The 25718-nt window shown below is 43.6% G+C and overlaps 1 protein-coding gene across 5 annotated transcripts in view; it reads right to left on the bottom strand.

Moving 5' to 3' along the window:
• The window catches only part of RASGRP3 (RAS guanyl releasing protein 3), a 103405-nt gene that overhangs the window by 54594 nt on the left and 23093 nt on the right, over positions 1-25718 (bottom strand). The window contains exons 1-2 of one of the 5 annotated variants that reach the window (XM_045009936.1): positions 22722-22805; positions 19768-19942 (exon numbers count right to left, since the gene is read on the bottom strand). The exons of 3 other annotated variants lie outside the window; for them this stretch is intronic. The gene's annotated coding sequence lies outside the window, so the exon portion shown is untranslated. Of the gene's footprint in view, positions 1-14221; positions 14283-19767; positions 19943-22721; positions 22806-25718 lie in introns of those variants that run through there. One more of the 5 variants, XM_045009935.1, reaches the window with a different exon arrangement.

Below are 25718 nucleotides of genomic sequence, written 5' to 3'. Positions count from 1 at the left end.
AGACTGACAGACTTTAAGGTCAGAAGTAACCATCATGATCATGTAGTCTGACCTCCTGCACATTGCAGGCCACAGAACCTCACCCATCCATCCCTGTAATAGACCCCTAATCTCTGGCTGAGTTACTGAAGTCCTCAAACAATGGTTTAAAGACTTCAAGTTACAGAGAATTCACCATTTACACTAGTTTAAACCTGCAAGTGACCTGTACCCCATGATGCAGAGGAAGGTGAAAACCCCACTAGGGACTCTGACCTGGGAAAAAATTCTCTCACCAAATATAGTGACCAGTTAGACGCTGAGCAAGTGGGCAAGACCCACCAGGCAGATATCTGGGAAAGAATTCTCTGTAGTAACTCAGAGCCCTCCCCACTTAGAGTTCCATCTCCAGCCATTGGGGATTTTTGCTATTGGCAGTTGCCGATGGACCACATGCCATTGTAGGCAGTTCCACCATACTATCCCCTCCATAAACTTATCAAGCTCAGTCTTGAAGCCAGTTAGGTTTTTTGCTCTCACTGCTCCCTTTGGCAGGCTGTTCCAGAACTTCACTCCTCCAATGGTTGGAACCCTTTGCCTAATTTCAAGCCTAAACTTACTGATGGCCAGTTTATATCCATCTGTTTTTGTGTCCACATTGGTGCTTAGCTCCTCTCTCTCCCTGGTATTTATCCCTCTGATGTATTTATAGAGAGCAATCATATCTCCCCTCAGACTTCTTTTGGTTAATCTAAACAAGTCAAGTTCTTTAAGGTAGGTTTTCCATTCCTCGGATCATTCTAACAGCTCTTCTCTGCACCTGTTCCTGTTTGAAGTAATCTTTCATAAACATGGGAGATCAGAATTGCACACAGTATTCCAGATGAGGTCTCACCAGTGCTCTGTATAATGGTACTAACACTTCCCTGTCTCTACTGGAAATACATCACCTGATGCATCCTAGGACTGCATTAGCCTTTTTCATGGCCTCATCACACTGGCATCTCATAGTCATCCTGTGATCAACCAATACACCCAGATCTGTCTCCTCCTCCTCTGTCTCCTCCAACTGATAAGTGCCCATCTTATAGCAAAAATTCTTGTTGTTAGTCCCTAAATGCATGACCTTGCACTTTGCACTATTAAATTTAATCCCATTTTTATTACTCCAGTTTAAAAGGTTGTCCAGCTCCTGTTGTATGAAATTCCGGTCCTCTTCCGTATTGGCTGTACCTCCCAACTTTGTCTCATACGCAAATTTTATTACATACACTCAATTTGTGCACCAAGGTCAGTAATAAAGATGTTAAGATTGATCCCAAGACTGATACCTGAGGAATTCCACCAGTAAACTCCCTCCCAAATGACAGTTCACGTTTCAGTAGGACCTGTTGTACTTGCCCCTTTAACCAGTTCCTTATCCACCTTCCAAGTCTCATATTAATCCCCATCTTCTCCAATGTAACTAATAATTTTCCACATGGAACTGTATCAAATGCCCTACAGAAATCCAGGTAGATTAGATCTACTGCACTTCCTTTGTCTAAAAAGTCAGTTATCTTCTCAAAGGAGGAGATCAGGTTGGTCTGGCATGATCTACCTTTTGTAAAGCCATGTTGTATTTTATCCCAGTTACCGTTCACCTCTATGTCCTTACCTACTTTCGCTTTCAGAATTTGTTTTTCAAAAGTCTCCCATAATCACACAATTCCTAATAGTATTTATTTCATTAAAAACATTAGAGGTCTCTATTCATATCCAAATCGGATCCTGGTGGTCTGTAACACACCACAAGCACTGTATCGGGGAGCCTCTAGTAGCTTTCTTCCCCAAAGTGATTTTGGCCCAGACTCTGTCTTATCCATTCCATCACTTCTAATTTCTTTACTGTCTACCTCAGTGGAGCTCAAACTTTAGCAACATGAGGACCCTCAAAGAAGTAAAACCAGAAACGATTATCAGGATTTGTAAATATGATCTCCATGTTGAGGGGTGAGCATGTGCCTATTTTTCCTTTTGGCTCCTATTACTTCATATATTACACCTATAGTTCTGTCTCTGAAATGCACATTAGTTTCAGATACATTTGTGGCCTCCTACTGTAAAGAAGATAACTTTCGCTAGTGCTGACCATAAAACGTTACATCATTCATCTTCTCTCTTGTGAGTGTGTCCAGCGTGAAAGTCAGGTTCAGAAATACTTTAACCATGTGTAAGCAACACAGGATGCTGTTAGACTGGGGGTGACAGCAAGAGACTTTCAAAGCCAAAGAAGGTAGGAAGGTAGGTGCCTGAGAAAAAGGGGGCTGTACAAAACCGGGGGGCACAGGGTAAGGATGCTTACATGTCATAACAGCCAAGCAAGGAGAGAGCCATTCTGAGGGCATTATGCTTGATCCTTTACTTTTGATGACCACAGAGAATGGCTCTCATACAACTGCTCTTTCCCCAAGCAAGAGGGGAGCAGAGACCGGCCGTTCAGGGCTGATACACAGTACCCTCTCCGCTTCCTGGCAGCAGTGTTCCACTTAATCAATAAGAGCTCATCTTTAAAGAGCCACTACAGATTCAAATTATGCATGTAGGGGGACATGACATCAAAGCCAAATGCCTGACATCTGGCAGATCTGCTGTGGGACCCTGGGAACTCATGCAAATTCACTTGAATGTGCAATGGACAGCAACCACAGAAATTGGCACTTGTGCAAAGTCAGGATTTTGCATTTGCACAAAGCATTGGATAGCTCATAATTCACACATGAATGGCCCGACAGGAAAGTAGGCAGAAACCTCTGTGAATTAGAATTGGGAGGATTCAACAAGTCATTCTTTTAATAAATCTGTCCCACCGATGCTGAAGATCAAAACACATGAAGAGCCTTCCTTCCTAGTCTATTTTTTGTGCAAGCTTCCCTAGGGAAGGTGAGTGAAACAATGGCAGACTCATGGTTTCTGAACAATGATGCAGGGAGAATTTTTTTTAAATGGCATATAAATGGTGTTGTTTGAAACCAAACATTTCAATGTTCTTAAAATATTAATTCTTTCCTGAAAAAATGGTATTATTCATGGTGAAGCAGAAAAGACACCGCACTTTTCTCAGTAGTTAGTTTGATCAGATTTAGATATATATTTTGTTTTGTTTCCTCCCAAATAAGAATCAGCTGATTAAGCCCCATTCCCTTGACAACAGCCTGTCTTGGGAGACAAACTGATCAGTACAATAACATAAAGAGAGACAACTGAGCTTCCAGTGCTATTTATAACATTCTGAAAACAAGTTGACAGAGTAAAGAATTAGAAGACACAGCATCAGAGCAGTTCCTTCCTTCTGCCCACTGCTAAAAAATTAATTTATATCTCTAAGTTACTGGCACACAGCAAGCATTATTAAGAAACAGTATACCTATCACCCTGACACTATTACGTAGGTTACAGCAGTGGACATGTTAAGGATTTAAAACCCTATTTTGCAAACTTACTAGCTACAACAGATTTCTCCCCTCGCATTAGAAGATTTATGACAAGGAAATGCAAGCTTATTTGAGACTGAAAACAAAAAATAATAGCATAACTACCCCCCAAAGGGGAGGTATGTGTGTTTTTTAAAATAAGAAAACCCTTCGCCACTGAAGGGAGGAAAAAAACAACATCTGACAAACACTCACTAGAGAACAATACTTAAGCATACAGTACATCAAACAAGAATGGGAAATGTGACCTTCTTTGGCTTGACTTGTAGGGGTTCCTTCCTAAAACAGATACTTAACTAACAACTATTCCAAAACAGGCCCAGTTCCACAAGAACAACAGCATACACTGCAATAGATCTCATAAAAATATAAAGCATCATTGGTCTATCCAGTTGGATTTTAGAATGTTTGTTTACTAATGTACATCACTAGAAGTCTGTAAAACAAGGGGAGAGAAGAGAACAATATATACAGCCTAAACTATTTTCTCCTGAAAAAAGTCTGTGGGGAATATTAGATATATGTATTTTTTTGCAGATTGTGTGCCTGCAATATTCTTTTAGTGTTGTCATTCTGTGGCAGCTTCAGTATATAAACTACTCTACCTTTAACATACCAGAATTTTATATTCCACTAAGGATTTGGCTCCAGTAGAAGTTTTTAATCCTGAGGTAAACAGATTGCCAATTAACTTGAGGTAGTTAACACCTTTGTACAGGCTAGTCTGAGCTCTCCTCAAACATTTGTAGACTGGAACATAACTCCCAGACCAGCCTAATTAATTCATGTATGTGGGTGAAGGGCACTGGTAAGAGATTTTAGTCTCCTCTTTATCGTGAGAGCATTAATGTCTCTTGAATAGATTATTTTAATCAGAAATTTTGAAAAGGCTTGTTTGGGCACCTGACAGAGTATCTGCAATGGTAATTTGGAAATATATCAAACCAACTATTGTGTGAAAACCTGACTGCATCCTGTGTAGAGAAAATCCCAGGTGAAAAAGGAACTCAAATTAGAAGAGGAAATTAAAGTGTGGGAGGAATTAGAGTTGGTGACAACAGGAAGGGCTTGATTTAGAAATCCTGGGCTAGATTTTTTTTTTAAAAGAAGTTACAGTCAGACTTTCAAATACTGAGCACCCAGTAGCAGGGCCAGATTTTCAAAATAACTTCCCTTCCATTCAGGCAAATTTACAGTATAGTGTGTCAACACTAGCAACTGCAGCAATTTTATTCTGTGCATGGAATCCATGAAGCTACTGAGACACCTAAATCCCATTTTTTGGCACTTAAATCCCCCACTGTGATCCCATCACATCCTGTAGATGCCTAAACTTACTTGGTGCCTAAATTTCTCACAGTAAAAATTCCGTCGGTGCCTACATTTTTGCCTCTAGACATGCGCACAGCTGCCTCATTCCAAACTTCCCAGATGCCCATCTCCCACCTGAGTGCAAGAGCAATTTACAAACCAGGGTGTTCAGCCACCTAACTTATCCAGGGGCCCGATCCAGTATGCATGCTCAGAGAGCACGTACTGATCAAGTCCTATTCAAAATCTGTCAGCCACTCACCTTATAAAACTTTTAGCCTGGGAAGAGGGAGACCCAGGTTCAATTCTCTCCTCTCTGCTTGAGAGGGTGGAAGGATTTGAACCCATGGTCTCCTGCCTCCCAGGTCGGTGCCCCAAATTACTGGATTAGAGACTGTCTCTCTCTCCCCCAGTCACTCTTTGTTCACTGTAAATGGCATCAAAAGGAGAGACTGAGGGAGACTGAGGCAAGAGCCTAACTCTCTTCTATAAGAAACTATGTAGGTGCCTAAGCCAGGAGAGGGGTTCCCATTTGTGGATTGCCAGGAGAGCTAGGTGCCTCCCTGAAGCCTGGATTTAGGAACCTCTCTCTGAGAAAGGGGCAGGGCGTAACACATCAGCATCTCCCCCTGGCTGTCTTCGGCAGGGAGCCACTCAGCATTCCAGCATTTGTGGATCCCCTTCTCAGTGTCTGCCTCTCCCCATTCATTGTATAGGGAGCCTAGGGACCTAACTCAGGCTTTTTGAAGCAGTGTGCTCTCCCAGTGTGTGATTTTCTAGGTGCCTATAAACGAGGCACCATAGTGCTCAGCACTGCATTGTCAAAATTCTTTTGCAGATTCCATCCTATCAGTTTCTCAACTGATTAGTTATATCAGTACAAAACTGGGTGTGGCCCAGGCACCGATTTTTGAAAAGTGCTCAGCCTCCAGTTGTTTCTATTGGGACACATAGCCAGGTTTCAAAAGAGCTCTGATTTCTGAATTTATTTGAAAATCTTCCCTTTATTTTGGTACCTACCTTGGAGCTGAGCTCCTTTGAAAGCTGGCCCAATAGGCCATAAATTAAAATTGAAAAAATGAAAACAACTTTCACAAAAGCCCCTTCCTGGGGTGTTTAAAAATAATTAAGCCCTTATCAGATATGGTGATTGTCACTGAATAAAGTGTTGTCACTGAAGGAAGCATCCTAAGCATTGGGATAAAAGGACTGGTGAAGTTAGAAAGAGGGAATGTTTCCTAAGAATGAGAAATAAGAGTGAGGCTTAAAGACAACAATAAGACGAGACTTATAAGAAGTCTGGAAACTGTAGCTACTCCAAAAAATAGGCTATTGTGAATTTCACAGGGAAAAGTGAGTGTTTGTGCTAAATGAGCAAGAGATGTCTAGTAACTGAGAGGGGTTATTAGACTCTTAAGGAAACCACCTGATAAGCAGTACAGTAAGCCCACAAGTTCATTGGTTATTCTGATCAGGATTGTAGTTCAGTATAGTGATAAAGCCTCTATAAATTCTAGAAGGCTAGCTAAATGATCTAGTTCCCAATCCTGCAAACATTTACATATGTAATTAATCCCACTGAATTCAGTGGGGCTGCCTATGTGCATAAAGTTGAGTGTGTATGTAAGTCACTGCAGGATCATGGCCTTACTCTGAGGCCTACGATGTAGTACTGCCAACCTAAACCCTTTGGAAGCAAGAGTAAGCCCCCTTCCCCCAAACATCACAAGGTTGGCTTAAAACCATGAGAATTAAAAAAATATATAAAAATAGTTCTTTTTCTGAGCCTTTAGTCATACTCGGGTCATGTTTCCAAGCTTTTATCTGCAACTAAGAGCTGGAAACTTTCATTTAAAAAGAAGGAAAAAAAAAAAGGTAAGCTGAGATTCTCAAGCACTCTTGATTCTGCAGCTGAGGCTTTAAGGAAAACATCAAGTATTGTGAGAGCTGGTACCAATGACTTTGGGCAGAGATGAGTTAAATATTGGCCTTCTGGATCTGAGTGATAAAATTAATTGAGGGATGAGAGAGTTATGAACTATGGTGAGCAAATCTCGAAGACTCATGTATAATGCTGGCTATTTCAGGAGGATATAGTTATATGCAATGTTGCTGCAGCAGTGTTGGTCCCATGATATCAGAGACGAGATATAACCTCACACATCCTGTCACTGATATTCGAGTTAGTGAGCTGGAATTCTTAACTGTGGAAAAGCCATTTCTTTATATAAAATGTAGGGGGATGCCAAGAATATGGTATAATGGCAAGAGAATGGAGTGTAACCTGTACTCAAGACCCCTGTATCAGAGCAAGTAACAGCACCATATTTAGCAATCTATCAGCCAGAGTCAGACATCTGGCTTGCCTCTAAGCTATTTGTAGATACACATTTTTAACGCTGCTTTTACATTTAGTGTATGAGAGTAAATAGAAAATACTTGTTGCATGTCAGAATACATGCCCGTTTTACTTTAGAATATATAACTTCCACTACTAAAGTCTGCTCATTGGCCTGTAACACGGAAAATCAGCTGTCTGCTTACAATAAGTGATGAGCTTTCTCTCTCTCTCTCTCTAGCTAATTAAAAATCCATGTTTCTCTGGCAGAACCTAAATGGGAGCTGCTATTTCATGCATTCCTTGCTGCTGCCATGCTCTTTGCTCTCCCCCTCCCTCACCCGTCCCCCCGCTTCACCCCCACTAGGTCTGTGCTTCACATACTGAAGCATCACCTCTTACTATAGGAACTTCAGGGAGAGCAAATGCATCACCACTAGAAGGAGAAAGGCGGAGGTATTAGTTATATACATGTATACTGCTATAGTTAAAGCAACACAACTTTTGTGTTATATCCACATCTGAGAGTACACCAGAGACTTTTGAACTACCAGTATCAATGAACGATTCATGCTTATTTAAAGAGAAGTGGTTGTTTGTAATAGGAAAATATACCAAATCTAGATCAGGAGAGCTCAAGTTCTTGAGTTTAACACTGACTAATAACTCGGGCAGATTCTTCAGACTTTGGAGCAGTCTTCCCCTCAGCTGTGGAATTCCACATAATTAACCAGAAAGAAATGAGAGCTCAGAGATGGGAGTGTACAGCGTAGAAACAGTCAAACCAAAATATTTTTATTTGAATGTGGTCAGAGGACACAGTAGAAGGGGAGTAGTGCTTCAGAGAAGTGAGACACCAGATGGCCACCAAAACAATCAGAGTAATTCTCAGAGGAAGATGTATTTTCTGATGAGCCACCAACTTCAGAGCTGTGGGTATTTCCACACTCCCACACACAGACCCCCCAACCTGAATACACTTACACATATGCTTAACTTTTCACATGGAAGTAGTCCCATGGAAGTCAGTGGGCCTACTCATGCCTGAAGTTCTGCAGGAATGCACTTACTTGATTTTCTTGAACCTTTCCTAAAGTTTCATTTCTCTCTAAATTTAAAATCTGATAAAAAAAAACTGTGTAGAGGCTGTAGACTGGATTTTGAATTCAGCTCAAAAATCTGGAGTTAGTTCATTAATTTCAATAGACTTTTCTAGATTTATGTGAATGTACCTGAGATCAGAATCAGGTCATTATGTTTTAAGACTTCTATGCCTTTAATATGTGTTTTATAACAATTACTATCTGATTTTTAAGAATTATACAGCCACAGCTGCAATTAGTAACAAGGTCTGAGGTCTGAAACTGCCTGAACTCCCAAATGCTCTTGACTGAACGCTCAAAATAACTTTTATAAAAAGGTTAAAAAAAATCCTTATACTGTAAACATTTATTTTTGCTAAGCTAGCACTATAGTACTGTATTGTTCACCAAATACGTTGCCATGTATTGCTGTCTAAAATAAAGGGCTAACTTGAAAATACAGCAGTTATATTCAACAGTGGAAAAATCAAAACATCATAACACAGATTTACTAGCAGAGGAACAATTATTTTTAAAGGTTCTTTGGCAAATTTTTTGTAGCCAGATCCAGACAGTTTTGGGAAAAGGTCAAGCAAACCCCTACAGCATGTTCAAATATAGTTTCCTTTCTTTATCTAGGGATTTCCTAGGAGCAGCCCTGTCTACAATAGCATTTTCAGTGAAAGAATGGGGTTGGTGAAGCTGTATTCGCTCTTCAGTTAGTTTGTAAAGCAGCAATATGCTTGTCCAGAGATCTGTAAAAGCAAATCTTTAATTTCCACTTATTTGTATTTGACCTTAAGTGTGGATTTTTAATCTAATAATAATACATAAAAATGTTTTCTAAACTCTATTTATCATGAAAAGTAAAAGTAAAATCATATAGTAGGAAACTGCTAAAGTTCTGTGAGATAGGAGCAAGTGCATGGTTTCTAAAGATGGACAAGGATGCCATCCTGGCTAACAGAATCTGTTCTGTCTCCTCTCACTAGAACCCAGTGTAAAGTAGTTACACTTTCTATGAAGTGGCACCAGTATCATTCCTGTAATTGCTACTATGTAACCAGGGCTGGCTTTAGGAACTGCAGGGCCTGATTCGAATACCCGGCAGCGGTCCAGGCCTTCGGCGGCACTTCGGCGGTGAGGGGTCCTTCACTTGCTCTGGTCCCCCTGCCGCTGAAATGCCACCGAAGACCCGGAGTGAGTGAAGGACCCCCTGCTGCCAACGTGCAGCTGAAGACTCAGATCGCTGCCGGGAATGTAAAAAAAAATTAAAAATTAAAAAGATGCCTCGGGCGTGGGGCCCTCTTAGGCGCGGGGCCCAATTCTGGGGAATCGGGGGAATCGGCCTAAATCCGGCCCTGTATGTAACCAAAAAAAGATTCCGTGGACTGTTCATCAGTCAGGTTCTGATCCTACCAAGTGGTGAGCAACTTCCGTGAGGTACTGAGCAGCCTCAACTCCTTTTGCAGTTAATGGGAGATCAGGTGCTCAGCACGTCTGAGGACTGGGCCTTTACATCCTGGTCATGGAAAGACTTGACAATGGTTAGGCTGTTAGTGTGCAGACACCACTGCCTGTCATGCTAACCAATACTCGTCGTTTCCTTGTTCTTCCCCCCCACATCTGTCTACATCTTATACTTGGAGTGTAAACCCTTTGTGGGCAGGAACAGTGTTTTCATTCGGTGTTTGAACTGCACCTAGCATAGTGGGGTTCTGGTCCATGACGAGGTCCCCTCGGTGCTATGATAATAAAAATAAATACATGCTCAACTTTACACACAAGTAGTCCCATTGACTTCAGTGAAATCGATGGGACCACTATGCATAAAGCTGAGTGCATATTTAAGTTTTTGCAGAATCAGGTCCTTGATGGTAAGACTTCCCTAGTGCACAGATCTTAATTTCCAATTCTCTGTAATGCACTCTACAGCCATATGGTACTCCATGAATAGCGGCAGTAACTATCCTCACAATTACAGTAGCATTAACAGAAACTCATCACAAAGGCCAAGAACTGAATATTCTGCATCCTTCAAAGCCAGGGCTGGTGCAACCACTAGGCGAACTAGACGGTCGCCTAGGGCGCCAAGTGGTTGGGGGCGCCAAAAAGCGATGCCCTGGCTCGGCAGGGAGGAGCCCTCCTCACCGTGCTCGGGTTCTGCGGCTCCCGGACATAGGAGAAGGATGGCTGTAGGCGGGAAGCAGCAGCAGCAGCGTGGCCTCTCCTGCCCCATGGCAGGCTACGTTCCCCACCTGCCCCTGCTGCTGTGGAGGCTGCTGCCGCCCTGGGCTCGGGCTGCCCAGCTCCCCCCAAGTGACGCCCAGTTCCTGCTGCTCTCGGCCGGCAGGTGCAGGGCCCCAGCTGAGCCCAACCCCTTGCGTCTCCTCTGCGGTGGCACCCCCAGCCCGTGTCCTCAGGCCGGGGAGCCTGAGAGGCGTGGCGGCCCCCGGGCAAGCGGAGGAGACTCCGAGGTGAAGAGGCTGCTGGCTCTGGCGCTGCCCAAGTGCTGGAGACTGACAGGTACCTGCCCCTGCCCCATCCCGGCACCGCCTGCCTCCCAGCCCAGTGAGTGCTACCTGCCCCACCAGCCTCAGTGCCCTGCCCCATACTGTCAGCCACCCCAAGCTCACTGTGACACCAGCACCCCTTGGAAAAGGGCCCCCTGATCTTCACAAACAGCTGTCACCGCAGGCCTGACAAACTCATTGCACCCCTCACGTGTCTTACAGGGCACTTACCCACAAAGAGTAATGTGGAAGGGATCTACACAAGGCTGGTAACTTATCAAGAGTTAGAATCTTTGAGATGTGTGCATGGGTAATATTGAAGGAATAATGTATTTACCTTAAAAGTCTGCTTTATAAACTTGAAGTAGAAATTAGTCACCAGGGGATAATGGCCCTTTGGGGCAAGAGGGATTTGTCACCCTGCCTAACCTGGCTGGTGATGCAACGCGAGGCTCAATTGTTTAGCTTTGCACAATAGTAAGACTTTGAATGGGACACCATCAGAGGCAATGGCAAACAATTGAAACGCCTTAAAGGTAAAAAAGAAACATTACAAAGCCCTTGCCCGTTCTGACAGACTGTGTATAATGCTAAGTTTACTAGTTTTCGGAAGAGGTGGGGTGGGGTGGTGCAAGGTGGAAGTTTCGCCTAGGGTGCAAAATATCCTTGCATGGGCCCTGTTCAAAGTGCATGGTCATTGCTTAATGAACAACAAAGTGAACTTGAGATAAGGATTGAAACAAAATAGCAGAATGGAGAACTTTGGGCTGTCATTGCTCATGTTTTCTCTGTTCTGTGGACAGAGGATTTGAGTACCTGGTGCTATCAAACAGTCATTTTCGTTGAGCACTAAGTTTACGGAGGGGATGGTATGATGGGATAGCCTAATTTTGGCAATTGATCTTTGATTATCAGCAGGTAAGTGAAGGAATTTTCCTCCAGGGCAGATTGGCAGAGGCCCTGGAGGTTTTTTGCCTTCCTCTGCAGCATGCAGGGACGGCTCCAGGCACCAGCTTATCAAGCAGGTGCTTGGGGCGGCAACTCCGGAGTGGGGCGGCACTTTTAGGTATTCGGCGGAGGGTCCCTCACTCCCGCTCAGAGCAAAGGACCTCCCGCTGAATTGCCACAGATTGTGATCGTGGCTTTTTTTTTTAGCTGCTTGGGGTGGCGAAACCCCTGGAGCCAGCCCTGGCAGCATGGGGCACGGGTCACTTGCTGGAGGATTCTCTGCACCTTGAGGTCTTCAAACCACAATTTGAGGACTTCAATAACTCAGACATAGGTTAGGGGTTTGTTACAGGAGTGGGTGGGTGAGAGTCTGTGGCCTGCACTGTGCAGGAGGTCCGACTAGATCAGGCAGGAAGCCGCGGCCAGAACATCCCTCGTCTCGCGCCGCTTCCTGCCTCCCGCATTGGCCTGGGACTGCGAACCGCGGCCAGTGGGAGCCGCGATCGGCCAAAGTTGCCGACGCGGCAGATAAACAAACCGGGCCAGCCCGCCAGGGTGCTTACCCTGGCGAGCCGGGAGCCGCAGGTTGCCGACCCCTGGACTAGATGATCATAATGGTCCCTTCTGACCTTAAAGTCTATGAGTCTATTCATAATGAAAAGATTAAAAAAAAATTAATAAAGGTACATTACAGATTAAGGCTAAATAACACTGATTACCTGTGTGTGTATAGTTTAGAACTTTTAGTTTTGTTTTCAATCTCATTGTAGAAGTCTGCAAAATTTAGATGATCTTAACAGGAAATATACAAAGGCACAAACTGTGTGCCTGCAGTATAGTGAAATAGTTACTTCATTGCTGTTTTTTCAGAAATAACTCTCCGGTATCTGCAGATTATCTTGGCACTGTGTAGTTACATCATTTTCACCATGTAATAATCACCAATGCCAGAGTCGGTTTTATAAAGCGGCCCCTTTATGCTACTGACTGCACGGAGAAGCCCAAAAGGGGCTAGCATTGGCCCCACAGAATATTCTGATAGTCTGAAGATTCTCCAGCTAGCACAGAGCAGCTATAACAGCTTTTTGCCAGCCCTCCCACCCCTCTCTGTTTCTGCATAGTGGGTGGGTCAGGTTTGGGGAAGGGCCAGAGAACAGAAGGATGGGGTGTGGCTGAAGTGCTTTGTGCTCCAGCTACTCTGTGTCAGGGTTATAGCCAATAAAAAAAGACATTTGGAAACTAATGGAATTTCAAGCAGCTCTGATTTTTTCACCTTTAACATAGGTGGAGAATTCCCACCAGTTTGTGGTGAGATAATATACGGAGAGCAGTTCGCATCCCAGCCTACCACCTCCCACTCCCAAAATATCCCTCTCTACCATAGGGTGAGGGAAAGGGCAGAAGTTGTATTCCTCTATATTACTACCTCTTCTGGGGGCACTGGGCAAGAATCTGCTGATTTTCTCCTTTGGACCTGTTGGCAAGCTGGCATCAGAATAATTGTTCCGCCCAGCGTTGTAGGAAAATAAAGGTTCAAAAGCTAGCTGGTGTTTGCATTTAACATAACTCTGATATTGCCTTCTGACGTTATAGACATCATTTTGGACAGGATTCCACTGATCTCCACACTCACCCCTTTTCATTTTCCTCTGAAGCATCTGGTACAGATCAACTCTCATGGGAGGATACCAGACTCAATGACCCATTGATTTGTTCCAGTATGGCAATTCCTATGTCCCAGGCCTAAATAATAACTGGTTGTGGTATAAAAATCCATCTATTTTACAGTGTGCATTATAACACTTATGTTTCTTGCACATTTCAGACCAATACACAGTTATCCTAGCATGTTAGGACACAAGTTATCAGAAAGTGAAAGAATGCCTGAAGTTTAAAAAACTCTCAGAGAATCCAAATATAAATTGGATTCTGAAGGCCAGAGATATTTAGGAGGCTTGGTGAGCCCTGTTTTTTGGCAGGATTGCACACATCTTTTATCTAGGATGGTCAATCAATGAAGCCTTTACTGGCATATCTTATGCTTTCCCTCCTGTATCTATCTGCCTGTTTCCATTTTTTCCTTTCTAAAAATCCAGTCTCATTCATCAGCATACAACACAGAGTAACACCAGTCACAAGCAACTCTTTAAAGCTGGATTGCATTGTTTTGATGGAATTCCTTTGTAGATTTAACATTAATATTGTAAAGTCAAATATAATAATGACAGTACTCCCCCTTTGTGCCCTAATCCACTTCAGAGTTCTGCTTGGAGGTCAACAGAGAACAGAAAACACATGGACCATAAACGACCTTTCCATATCACCATCTTAGTAAACAAACACCCTTTTCCCTTGCTCAAACTAGGACAAAACAAGATACCCATTTCATTTCTGCAACAGCGAACAATGTTGTTACTAACAAAGGGTCCAGAAAAATATAGTCATTCTCAACATGAATGACTGTTTATCAGTGAGGTGACAAAATATGCCTCACCCTTAAGTGTTTTTGCAAGAGGTCTAAAACGAAAAATAGGAAAGCACTGGCAGTTAAAAAAACAACAAGGAAAAATCACTTACTGTACTTGGTTCTGCAGAGGTATTCAACACAAACATCACCCTTCCTTGTCCAACTGCCAAGTGCTAAAGCATGAAATGAGCAGCTGTTTCCTTCAAGCTGGGGCTGTGTGTCTTAACTAGTCACATGCCCTTTCTGATAAATCTCACTGCTGTGCCAGGAGGTCAGAATCTGAAGATCATTATTCTCCTTATTAGAAAACCTTTTCATAACAGCAGCCTTTGCTAAAGCATTTGACTGGAACGTGGGGAAATGTGCTCCACAACTAATTTTTTTTTTAAACTTGACAAAAAGTAGATAAGCCTTAAGCCAAGGCAGGGGCAGCTCGAATGGAAAGTTAAACGCATCCCTGTTGATTGCTCAGTTTTGTTTCTCACCTTACACGGTTCTATATTTTAATTTGGCCTTAATGCCAGGAGCAGGACAATTCAAATGTGGTGTGGCCCTAATCTCCCCTTCAAACAATGCTATGCCAAGCTTCCAAAAACCAGGCACGTTTAAGCTGAGCACAACCCTAAAGTTGGTTTGGGAATAGTTGGATTTGGTGGGAAGCATGGTATCTTTGGTGCTCAGATGCCAGGGTGAGAGATGCCTAATTAATACCTTTGATAGATTTAATATTTGTATTACGGTAGCACCAAGATATGGACCCATTGGGCTAGGTGCTGTCAAACACATAGGGCCTGCCCCAAAGAATGTACACCCTAAACAGAGAAGACAAAGAGTGGATAAAAGGAAGCATCATTATCCCCTTTTATAGATGGGGAACAGAAACAGAAATTAATGATAAAAAATTTCAAAGGAAATTAAGGGAGGTAGGTACCCAAATCCCACTGAAATTCAATGGGACCTGTGTGCCTAATTGCCTCAGGCTCCTTTGGAAACCTTAGCCTAGGGCAGGTGTGGGCAAACTTTTTCTGCCCGAGGACCACATCTGGGTGGGGAAATTGCATGCATGGTCATGAATGTAGGGCTGGGGCGCAGGAGGGAGTGCGGGGTGCGGGAGGGGATGCAGTGTGCAGGAAGGGGCTCAGGGCATGGGGTTGGGGCAGAGGAGGGGCACAGGGTGTACGAGGGGGCTCAGGGCAGGGGGTTGGGGTGCAGGGTGCAGGAGGAGTTCGGGGTGCAGCCTCTGCCCCGGCACTGCTTACCTGGAGTGGCTCCAGGGTGGCAGCAGCACGCAGCGGGGCTAAGACAGGCTCCTTGCCTGCCCGGGCCCCATGCTGTGCTGCTCTGGGAAGTGGCCGGCACCATGTCCCTGCGACCCCTGGGGGAAAGGGGGGCAGAGGGCTCCATGCACTACCCTCGCCTGTGGGTACCTTTCCCAAAGCTCCCATTGGCCGTGGTTCCCCGTTCCCGGCCAACGGGAGCTGCGGGGTGCGGTGCCTGCAGGCAAGGAGCCCTCTGCCCCCTCCCCCTCACCAGGGGCCGCAGGAATGTGGTGCCGGTCACGTCCAGGAGCAGCGCGGGGCCCGCAGCACTATGGGGGTGGCAATCTCGCAGGCCGGATCCAGCCCATGGGCCGTAGTTTGCCCACCCCTGGCCTAGGGACTAGATTTTAAAGGTACTTTGGATCCTAAAGATGCAGATAGGCACCTAAAGGGATTTTCAAAAGTGTCTAGTCCCACTTAGTGCCTATCTGCATCTTTAGGATCCTTCGTATCTTTACAAATCTGTCCTAAATGACTTGTCCAAGGTGACACAAAGTCTGAGGCATTGTTGGGAATACAATCTAGACTGCAAATATACTGACAAACACAAAAGCATTTTCCCTAGAGAAGACAGATTGCAAAACAAGACTTTGGGATGCAATTTTCAAAAGCATTTAAATGAATAAGCAGCATAGGCCAGTGGGGACTGGGCTCCTAAGTAACTTGGGCTCCCTTAAGCTAGCAGCCACCCAGGAGTCTTTTTCTGATTTGTTTATGGGGCTAACCAGATGGGGCTTCTATGGAGACAGATCTGGAATTTGCAGGTGACAGGGGCTCACACACCACTGGTTCCCCATTAATAATTAATCGTGAAGATAGTAAACAGTTGAGAGATGCTGGATGCATCAACAGAACCAATTCTAAATGATGGTGAGTCAGTGTAGGCGAGAAGATCGAGAGGGCGATTCTCTAGTGACAGTGCCTTTTGTGAAGATGAGAAAGACAAATCAAAAATACAAACTGCTTTTTAAATTCAATTTTCATCCAAAATACAAGGTAGAATAATGTTTTGATAATCCAGCCCCATTCTGGGGCAGAGTTAGGGCTGCCTGTTCAGCCAGTAAGTGGTTTTCCAGAAATTTGGATTTGAAATCCAACCTTCCCCTGCCCTGCTGATAGCTGTGCAACTGGAGTGCAAAGGGCAGGGAAAGGTAACTTTAAGCCTTTTTTGGTCTCCTTGCTGCGGGGGCCTGCTAGATCCCTGGCACAAGTTAATTTTCACCAGCTGGCCATGATCCCAAAGGACCATTACTGGAACCACATCCCTTTCCCCCGCCCCCCAACAATACCCATGGGTGAGGGGGCAGCCACTAGAGTTCCCCCTGTGCTGGTGGGATGGGATCCACTGAGTTGTCCCAAGTCCCAGCATACCATAGAAATGGAGATTTAAACAGGAGTCAGCCTTTGTCCAACTTTTCTCTGAAAAGAAGGGGTGAGGCAGTAAGAGGCAGGAGACCATGGTTTCAGCTTTAGGAAATAGAATACTCAAGTGACAGTGTTATTTGGATTTCAGGATGAGACACTATGGCAGACTGGGTTTTAATCAGTCTATTTAGATTTAATCTAGAGAAGACTTACTGATAAGAATTAATTATGAAAGAAATGAAAGCACCTGTCTCTTTAAAAGCAGGAACCATCAGCTGAATCAGGAACATCCTTGAAGAACTTTACCCAGAAAGTGGGTGATGCAAAAATGTTTAGAGACATCTACAGTAGAACCTCAGACTTATGAACATCCTGGGAATGGAGGTTGGTCATAACTCTGAACAAAACGTTATGGTTGTTATGTCAAAAGTTTACAACTGAACATTGACTTAATACAGCTTTGAAACTTTACTATGCAGAAGACAAATGCTGCTTTTCCTTTTTTTTTTTTTAGTAGTTTACATTTAACACAGTACTGTATTTGCTCTTTTTTTTTTTGTCTCTGCTGATGCCTGATTGCGTACTTCTGGTTCCAAATGAGGTGTGTGGTTCAGTGGTCAGTTCATAACTCTGGTGTTCGTAACTGAGGTTCTACTGTAATGTGTTTGTACGCTCTCAAAGAGATTAGAGAAACTGTAACCTATATTGTGTAGGTAACACTGATTACGATGAGGAATGACTGGGGAAAACAGGCGCATGAGACCAGCAGTCCCCTGAGGGAGACAGCACCTTGGCAGGCTGGGGGTGTCTTATATGATTAGTTGGGCTAATCAAATGAACTTCTAAAGGTATAATCAGAGAGAGGGGGAAGGAGAAGAAGATTGCAGAAGAGACAAAGATGTTTGGCAGCAACTCAGAGACACTCTAACTAGAAGAACTAGACATGAGACTGTCAGGCCGACTAAGGGGGTCATAGTCAGAGGTGAAAGTAAGCAGGCACAGCATACTGGTAAGAAAGTGGCCGCCGGTACAGGCTGGTACACAGCCGACATTAAAGTGCTGCTGTGGCAGCACTTTAAACACCGAACCGGCAGGGCTCCTGACCAGGGATGGGGGGATGCAAAAGGGGCAGCTGCCCCGGGGCCTGGTGATTTAAAAGGTCCCAGGGCTCCTGGCAGTGGCCAGAGCCCCAGGCCCTTTAAATCGCCATCAGAGCCCCTGGCCCCAACCCCGCCCTTTCTGCCTTAGGCCCTGCCCCTTCTGGGGGCCCAGAGCCACCCCACCCACCTTGCCCAGGACCCCGGACACCCTGCATACTGGTAAGTCCCTGAAGTTACTTGCATCCCTCGTCATAGCACTGTTTCCTCTCATTCACTGTAACTAAATTTCAGGTGAGCGTTGCAAAGTTCCATATTAAATTTGTTCTACATACTATTTCTTTGTTTTAAGACAATCTTCTTAACAAAACTTGGTCCACATTCTGGCCCCTACTCTGGGCCCTTTGCACCATTCCTCCAGTCCAACAGGAACAGAGAGCTGCAGAACGTGCACTGAGAAATCTCCAGCTGGCATAATGTTGGGGGCATTAGACTTAACCCTTGAGAGAGCAGCTGAGGATTCCAATAGTGTAGTACCAATATTATGCCAGTTCATGCCTGCTCCAAGCATTGTATTCTGTGGTAGGCTGAGGGCATGAAAGGGGTAGAAGGGAGCAAGGCTGGAATGTGTTGCCTGACAGCGCTGTGCCAGGATCATTATTCATTAGTGTTTGTTAGAGCAGTTTCAGGGCTGTTCTAACTTGTAGTGGGCAGACAGTGACCTCAAGCATCCTTCAGGATCAGGGTGGGTGGAAAATTGACATGGGTGGGTTTATGTCAAACACTGCTCTGGCACAGCTGTGGATCTAGAGAGAGAGAAAGAAAATGGACTTGGGAAGATTAATTTCAAGAAAGTTTAGAAATAGAGTTTCTCTTGTTGAGGCCTTGTCTATTCTTAACAATTTTGCCAGCATAGCTGTGTCAAAAGCGCGAAGGGGGAAAAAAAATAATCACACCCTTAAATGACATAGCTATTTCAGCAAAAGCCTCAGTGCAGATGCCATCATACCAACAAAGAGTCCCTTTGCTAGAACAGCTTATTCAGTTTGGGGAACTGGATTAAGCTATACTTGTTTAAAAAACAAACAAAAGACCCCAAAAAACTTCTGCCAGCATAAGCTGCATATTTTCTAGGGAGGTTTGCTGGCATAGCTCTACCAGTATATCTATACCAGCAAACACTTCCAAGCATAGACAAAGCCTTCATTAATACTCAGCACCCTTATTCTTCAGAAGCCCCTTCTGCAGATGTCAGCATGGCTAACTCACTAAAAAGACTACTTAATGTACCACTGAGCAATCAGGATGAGTCTCTCAATACTTTATGAAATTATCTTTCTGTTCTTTTTCTAGGGAGCTTTTCTTTTTCTTGTTTTATTGTCTCTCATTTCAATTTCAGCTGAATTTGGTCCTTTTTCTTATCCTTCGTGTTTGTCTTAGTAAAGGATCAGCAAGGACACTTTTGGTTAGATTGACATTTCACATACACCAATGTAATTCTGGAATAAGTACACAACTTCAGAGTCTTGCATTTACATCAGCGTAACAAAGGTGACAATCTGCTGTTCTTGGTACTGGAACACTAATGTCTAAAGCTAAGCAAAGCAGAAATTCAGTGGAATCTAAATTAAAGTGCACTATATAATATTTTCATTACATGTATTGATTATAAATATTATTATAATGAACACCATCAAGCAAATTCAGGGAATTGTTTTGAGCAGTGTTATTAATTTATTTTAATTGTAATAAAAGTAATTAATCCATTTGCTATTAATGATAACTGAGAAATTAAGTGATAGGTTCAGACTGCCCCTTTGTCCTTGGCCTACTATATTGTGCATAAGATTTAACATGTTACATAAACTCACTCACTGTTCTGAACGCATGCAATGCATCAGGCACCTCTATTACAGCGTGAGTCAAGGAGAGAGAGATTTCAGCCTTCAGTCTGATTATCCTTGCTTTTGTGGGCTTCCCAGATTTTTATTATAGTAAAACTGCAGTTTTTCTTGAAGACTTTTCTTAGAAAAGCAGCAAAATGTATTTTCTAAAAATTAAATGAAGGGAAAGAAAATCTCAGATTAAATCCGAACCAAGGTTCTTCATAAGTGATGCTTTCTTTGTATCCCACCTGTATGTGGACAGATGGTCAACTGCCGAGATGGGGATTTATGCATGTAGAGGGGGCAGAACTGCAAGGTGTGCAACATGCATTATCTTCCCCATGCTCAAAGAAACCAGCGGGGAATAAACAGAAAAATGAATCCTGCCCAAGGCTGGTTTGCATGTCCCTTTTTCCATGATGGAGCCCCACTCTCTTTTGCGGGTGTGCGCGCGGGAGAAGCTCTGGGTGCAGTTGCAGGCAAGTGAAGCACTAGTCAGCTTGGCTCCACCACGTTCATTGGACAAGTTGGGATGAAAGCAGCAGTGGAGCAGAAGGCAGTGTGGAAGCACCTGACCTCTAGTATATCCCCACTGATATCAGGAGAACCATATATTTTGGGGATGAAATGCCTACTTGTTCCACAGGGGTGTTAAAAGGATCTGGTGGAAACTCCCATAAGTAGCTCAGGGAGTTCCATTTCCCATACATGCTTTTCTCCTTAAGGAATTATTTGGGTCTAAGTAAAGACCTGATGATTAGTTTCATTGACTTTAATGTGCAGTTCTACTCTGAAAAGTGACGCTAAAAACATACTGTGGGCTTTACCGATTCCATAATAAATATAGTCAATTTACAAGTGAAAAGTAGCTTTTTTCCTGACTGCCCGTCCTGCAGCACAGGTGGGTCTCTTAGGGTATGTCTACACTGCAGTTAGACACTGTGACACTCTATACCTCAGGGGAGCACTCTGTAACACTCATATTCATAATTTTATATATATTTATATATAATTGTGATATTCATGAAAAGTGAGCCATTTAAGATATCATGGGAAAGGCTATGATTTGCTGAAAGCCGTTGTTCTATCTAAATATGTATATCATTAGTGCATATGAAGTTATAAGATTGTGTCGTATAGTTGTCACTAAAATATGCTGTGAATTGGGGAATCGCCGAGATATTAGATCCCCAGAGACAAGAACAAGGGAGCTAACCAGTGCCGGCTGGGTGGGTGTCAAACAACTATCAACAGCCATGGTCCAGCAAGAGAGTTACAATTCAATGACTCACTTACACAAGGCCACACCAGGGGAATTGCTCAGCCTTGCCTGGTGACTGAGCAATGCCCACCAGACGTGCCTGGACTTAGGTTCTCCAAGCACATGAAACAAAGGTATAAAACAGAACACAGTGGTCCCCTGCTTCATCCTCGCTCTTCTCCCCCACCTACGCTGAGGTCAATGAGAACGCTGGAACTGAAGAGACTGGTCCCGAAGCTAAGAGGGAAAGCCTGTGTATGAAAAGACTGTGACCAACCTGCAATATCCAGTGGGGTGAGAAAAACTGCTTAATCTAGATGTAGCCCAGTCTATAGGTTGAGAGTTTAGACTGCATACTTTTATTTTATTTTGGTAACCACTCTGACTTTTTGCCTATCACTTAAAATTTATCTTTTGTAATCAGTAAACTTGTTTTACTGTTTATCTTTACGAGTGAGTTTGCCTGAAGTGTTTGGTAAATCTGCTCAAGTTACAATGCTGGTGCATGTCCACTTTCCATTGATGAAGTGGTGAACCAATTAAGAAACTTCCATTGCTGAAGAAAGGGTCTTGAGCAGTACAAGATGGTATATTCCTAAGAAACAAGGACGGGAGCTGTGGGGATTTGGCTGGTGCCTTTCTGGTGTGATTCATGAGTGGCTCTGGGAGCATTCATACAATCCAGCTAGGTGTGAGGTTCCACATGCAGTTGTACTGAGTGGTAACAGCACTTGGAGGGGTTTGCTACTTGCCACCATTGTGAGAGAGACAACCCAGATTAATGATTTAAGGGGGAACAGCAGTCCCACAGTCCCAGGTTGTACCCCAGGGATCCTGTCAGAGACACCCATGGAGGGCCCGTGCCAACTGACAATATTGTGTCAGCTAACAGGCTCTCTGGGTAGACATTCAGGGCAGGTTTACACTATGGCAGGGATTGACGCTCTAAGATCGATCCACCTGTGGTCGATTTAGTGGGCCTAGTAAAGACCCACCGAATCAACTGCAGATTGCTCTCCATTTGACCCCTGTACTCTACTCCCGATGAGAAGAGTAAGGTAAGTCGATAGGAGATTTTCTCCCACCGACCCCCCGTGGTGTAGACCCTGCGGTAACTCGATCTAAGGTATATCGACTCCAGCTACGTTATTCACATAGCTGGAGTTGCGTAGCATAGGTCGACTTACCACAGTGTAGACATAGTCTCAGGCTCAGTCTACAGCCTGAACCCTGCGGCCCTCCTACTTTGCTGGGCCCTAGGGCCTGAACTCCAGCCTGAGCCAGAACATCTACACCACAATTAAACAGCCCCTTAGCCTGAGTCAGCTGGCACAGGCCAGTCATGGGTTTTTAACTGTAGTGTAGATACAGCCTAGGACACAAGCTTGTTTCTTTCCTTTGTGTGCATCATCCCCATTAATAAAGGTTCTGTTATTATGGTCTCACTACCGTAAGACTACAGTTAAGGAAGCAATGGAATTTTCTGTTTTAGAGGGTCTGTACTTCAGTGCAGGAGCGGTGGAAGGTCCCAAAAGTAAGGGGCCACCAGCCCCTGAACCATGGCCTCGCTCTCCTGCACCACCCCACCCCTTCCCTGCATTGCTCACGTGTATGGCCAGTAAAAAGTGGGGGCCATGGCCCATTGCCCCGCCCATTCCAGCACCCCTGCCTCAGTGTCTCACCTTTTTTCAGAACCCTTTTTTGTAAACATGCCATGAGGCATTTGAACCAAATTTCAGCTACTAGTGAATGTTTATGCAGTGACCACCCATGTGTTTGTATGTTGTTGGCTTTTTAGGAAATTTAGGAAAAACTGGAAAATCTTGATTACTCTCCCTCCCAAGTATACATTTGCTGCCATCTCCTGCCATTGTGAGATCAGAGATAATCAACCATTCATCACTCCCTCCTTCCAGTTCATTTGCATACCTGTGGAGAGTCACTAGTACCCTGGCTGTCATGGCAATGGCTGCTTTTGATAACTGACTTCCCTCTGATGACCATAATATTACCACAAGGAAGGGTCACAGGAGGACCTGTAATGAAAGCTGGCAGAGGTGACTGCCTGGGAAAGTTCAGTGCAAGTGACTTGCCCAGCACCCAAAAGGAACTCTGTAGTGGGGCGCCGGAACAGTGGAGGCCAGGAGGCCATGGCTTCCCACTTTTTACTGGCTGGGCATAAGGGCAGGCAATCGGGGGATGGGGTGCAGCCTCAGGGGAAGGGGTAGCACAGGGCCCCCCACTTTTACGGATCTTCCAGTGCTCCTGCCTCGTTGGCATTCAATTGCCTTAACTGAGAGACTGGCCTTTCTCTTCCTGCAATTTCCTGCCTCATTCATCACAAACCTTCCAACTTCTGCAACAGAAGAGGCAAATGACAGTCTCCTTTGTTTAATTGATTCCTTCCCAAAGTAGGTCCATCCTGTGTGCTAAGGGTAGATATACACACCCACACAAAACCCCATGGCTGTCCCATGTCAGCTGACTCAGGCTCAACAGGGCTTAGGTTGCAGGGCAATAAATTTGCAGTGTAGACATGCAAGCTTGGGCTGGAGCCCAGGCTCTGGGCAAAAAAATCAGTGCACACCCAAATATATAAGATTAAAAAGCTGAAGTTAAGCACAGGGTAGCTATAACTTAACAAAACAAGCCACAAAAAACGTGAGGAAAATGGAGAAGTTACACTATCCTTTTGATTCACGTTGGGGTCAACTGCAAGTCGTTCACTTTGTGTACTTTGCAAAATAAAGTGTCTAGAACACTGTTTTGATGCCATAAAGAAATAATAAAAGAGCAAGACCTCTCCTTTTTCAATATTTTATGGCTTGTCTTTACTATTAAGTGATTCTCTTAGCTTTTTAGACATATTTGAGTGTGTAATAGCTCTGTTCTATTAATTATTCATATGAATGTTTATTAATTTGAGCACTGCTAATGTGCTCAACTCAGTACAGGTCATGGAATTATTTTGTGAGTTATTGGCATTTGGTGACTGTCCTTTTGTGCACGGGGGGGGATTAAAAATCTTTACAGAATTAAAACACATTCTACATCTTGTATAGTAACAGGCCAGATTTTCAGCTGTGGTAAATCAACATACCTTCAATGGAGTTATGCAAGTTTACACCAGCTGAGGATCTGGTCCATTATATACATCCATTTCCTAACTTACAACAGTCATTTGACTGTAGTCGTTCAAGTATGTGGAATCCAAGTCTAAAAAACAGCTGCTGGGCTTGCTGATCTACTTCACTGGTCCAGATAATATATATCCTTTCACTAGCAACAGAAATGAAAGAAAGAAAACTGGAAGTCTTCACCAGACAGGATGTTTTAATAATATCTAAGTGTGAATAAAATGCCTACTATAAATAACCTAACAGCTCTCAGATGAAGTTGTTCAACTGAAGGGCATCTAAAGGACATGATGGAAAGTACATCTTGAAGCCAAGGGTTATCAGTTTTATAGCAAGCTACCTCAGTCTGCAGCATCTATAAGCTACATTAGTGATGAATAGTTTAAATAAATCTACTCTGAATTCTACAAAATACTTTCAGCTCTGGGGTGCTATAGTTCTACAAATACTTAAATCCATTTATGTATGATTTCTATCAAGACATGTTCCTCGTATTGATATTATTGGGAGGGGGAACCCCATAGCAATATTAAGGTTGAGAAATCAAACACTGAAAATCAAGAGATGCAGAGTTGGAGTCAACAGGTCAACTGTATCTCTACCTTTAATGCTTATGCCTTGAAATATATTCTCTCTTTACATTAAAAATGATTTGTCAATTAATTATAGGTGGTGCAGTTAGCAATGCCTACAATTAAGCTCGAGTAACACTTTCCATTACAAAAAGAATGAGGAGTACTTGTGGCACGTTAGAGACTAACAAATTTATTTGAGCATAAGCTTTTGTGGGCTAAAGCCCACTTCATTGGATGCATGCAGTGGAAAATACAGTGGGAAGATATATATACACAGAAAACATGAAAAAATGGGTATTGCCATACTAACTATGACGAGAGTAATCAATTAAGGTGGTCTGTTAGCAGCAGGAGAAAAAAAAACTTTTGTAGTGATCATCAGGATGGCCCATTTCCAAGAGTTGACAAGGTGTGAGTAAAGTAGGGGAAAAATTAGCATAAATGAGTAGAATAAATGGACACAAATCAGACTTTAAGAATTATAACATTCAAAAAACATTATAACTTCAACCTCCCTGGTCACTCAATTACAGACCTCAAAGTCGCAATACTCCAACAAAAAAACTTCGAAAACAGACTCCAATGAGAAACTGCAAAATTGGAATTAATTAGCAAACTGGACACCATTAAATTAGGCTTGAATAAAGACTGGGAGTGGATGGGTCATTACACAAAGTAAAAACTATTTCCCCATGCTATTTTCCCACTACTTTTACTCACACTTTCTTGTCAACTGTTGGAAACGGGCCAGCCTGATTATCACTACAAAAGTTTTTTTTCTCCTGCTGATAAAGATCACCTTAATTGATTACTCTCATTATAGTTAGTATGGCAACCCCCATTTTTTCACATTCTCTGTGTATATCTATCTTCCTACTGTATTTTCCACTGCATGCATCCGATGAAGCCCACAAAAGCTTATGCTCAAATAAATTTGTTAGTCTCTAAGGTGCCACAAGTACTCCTC

This window comes from Mauremys mutica, chromosome 3 (genome assembly GCF_020497125.1).
Source record: "Mauremys mutica isolate MM-2020 ecotype Southern chromosome 3, ASM2049712v1, whole genome shotgun sequence".
NCBI lineage: Eukaryota > Metazoa > Chordata > Testudines > Geoemydidae > Mauremys > Mauremys mutica.
This window is presented reverse-complemented; position numbering and strand designations above follow the sequence as displayed.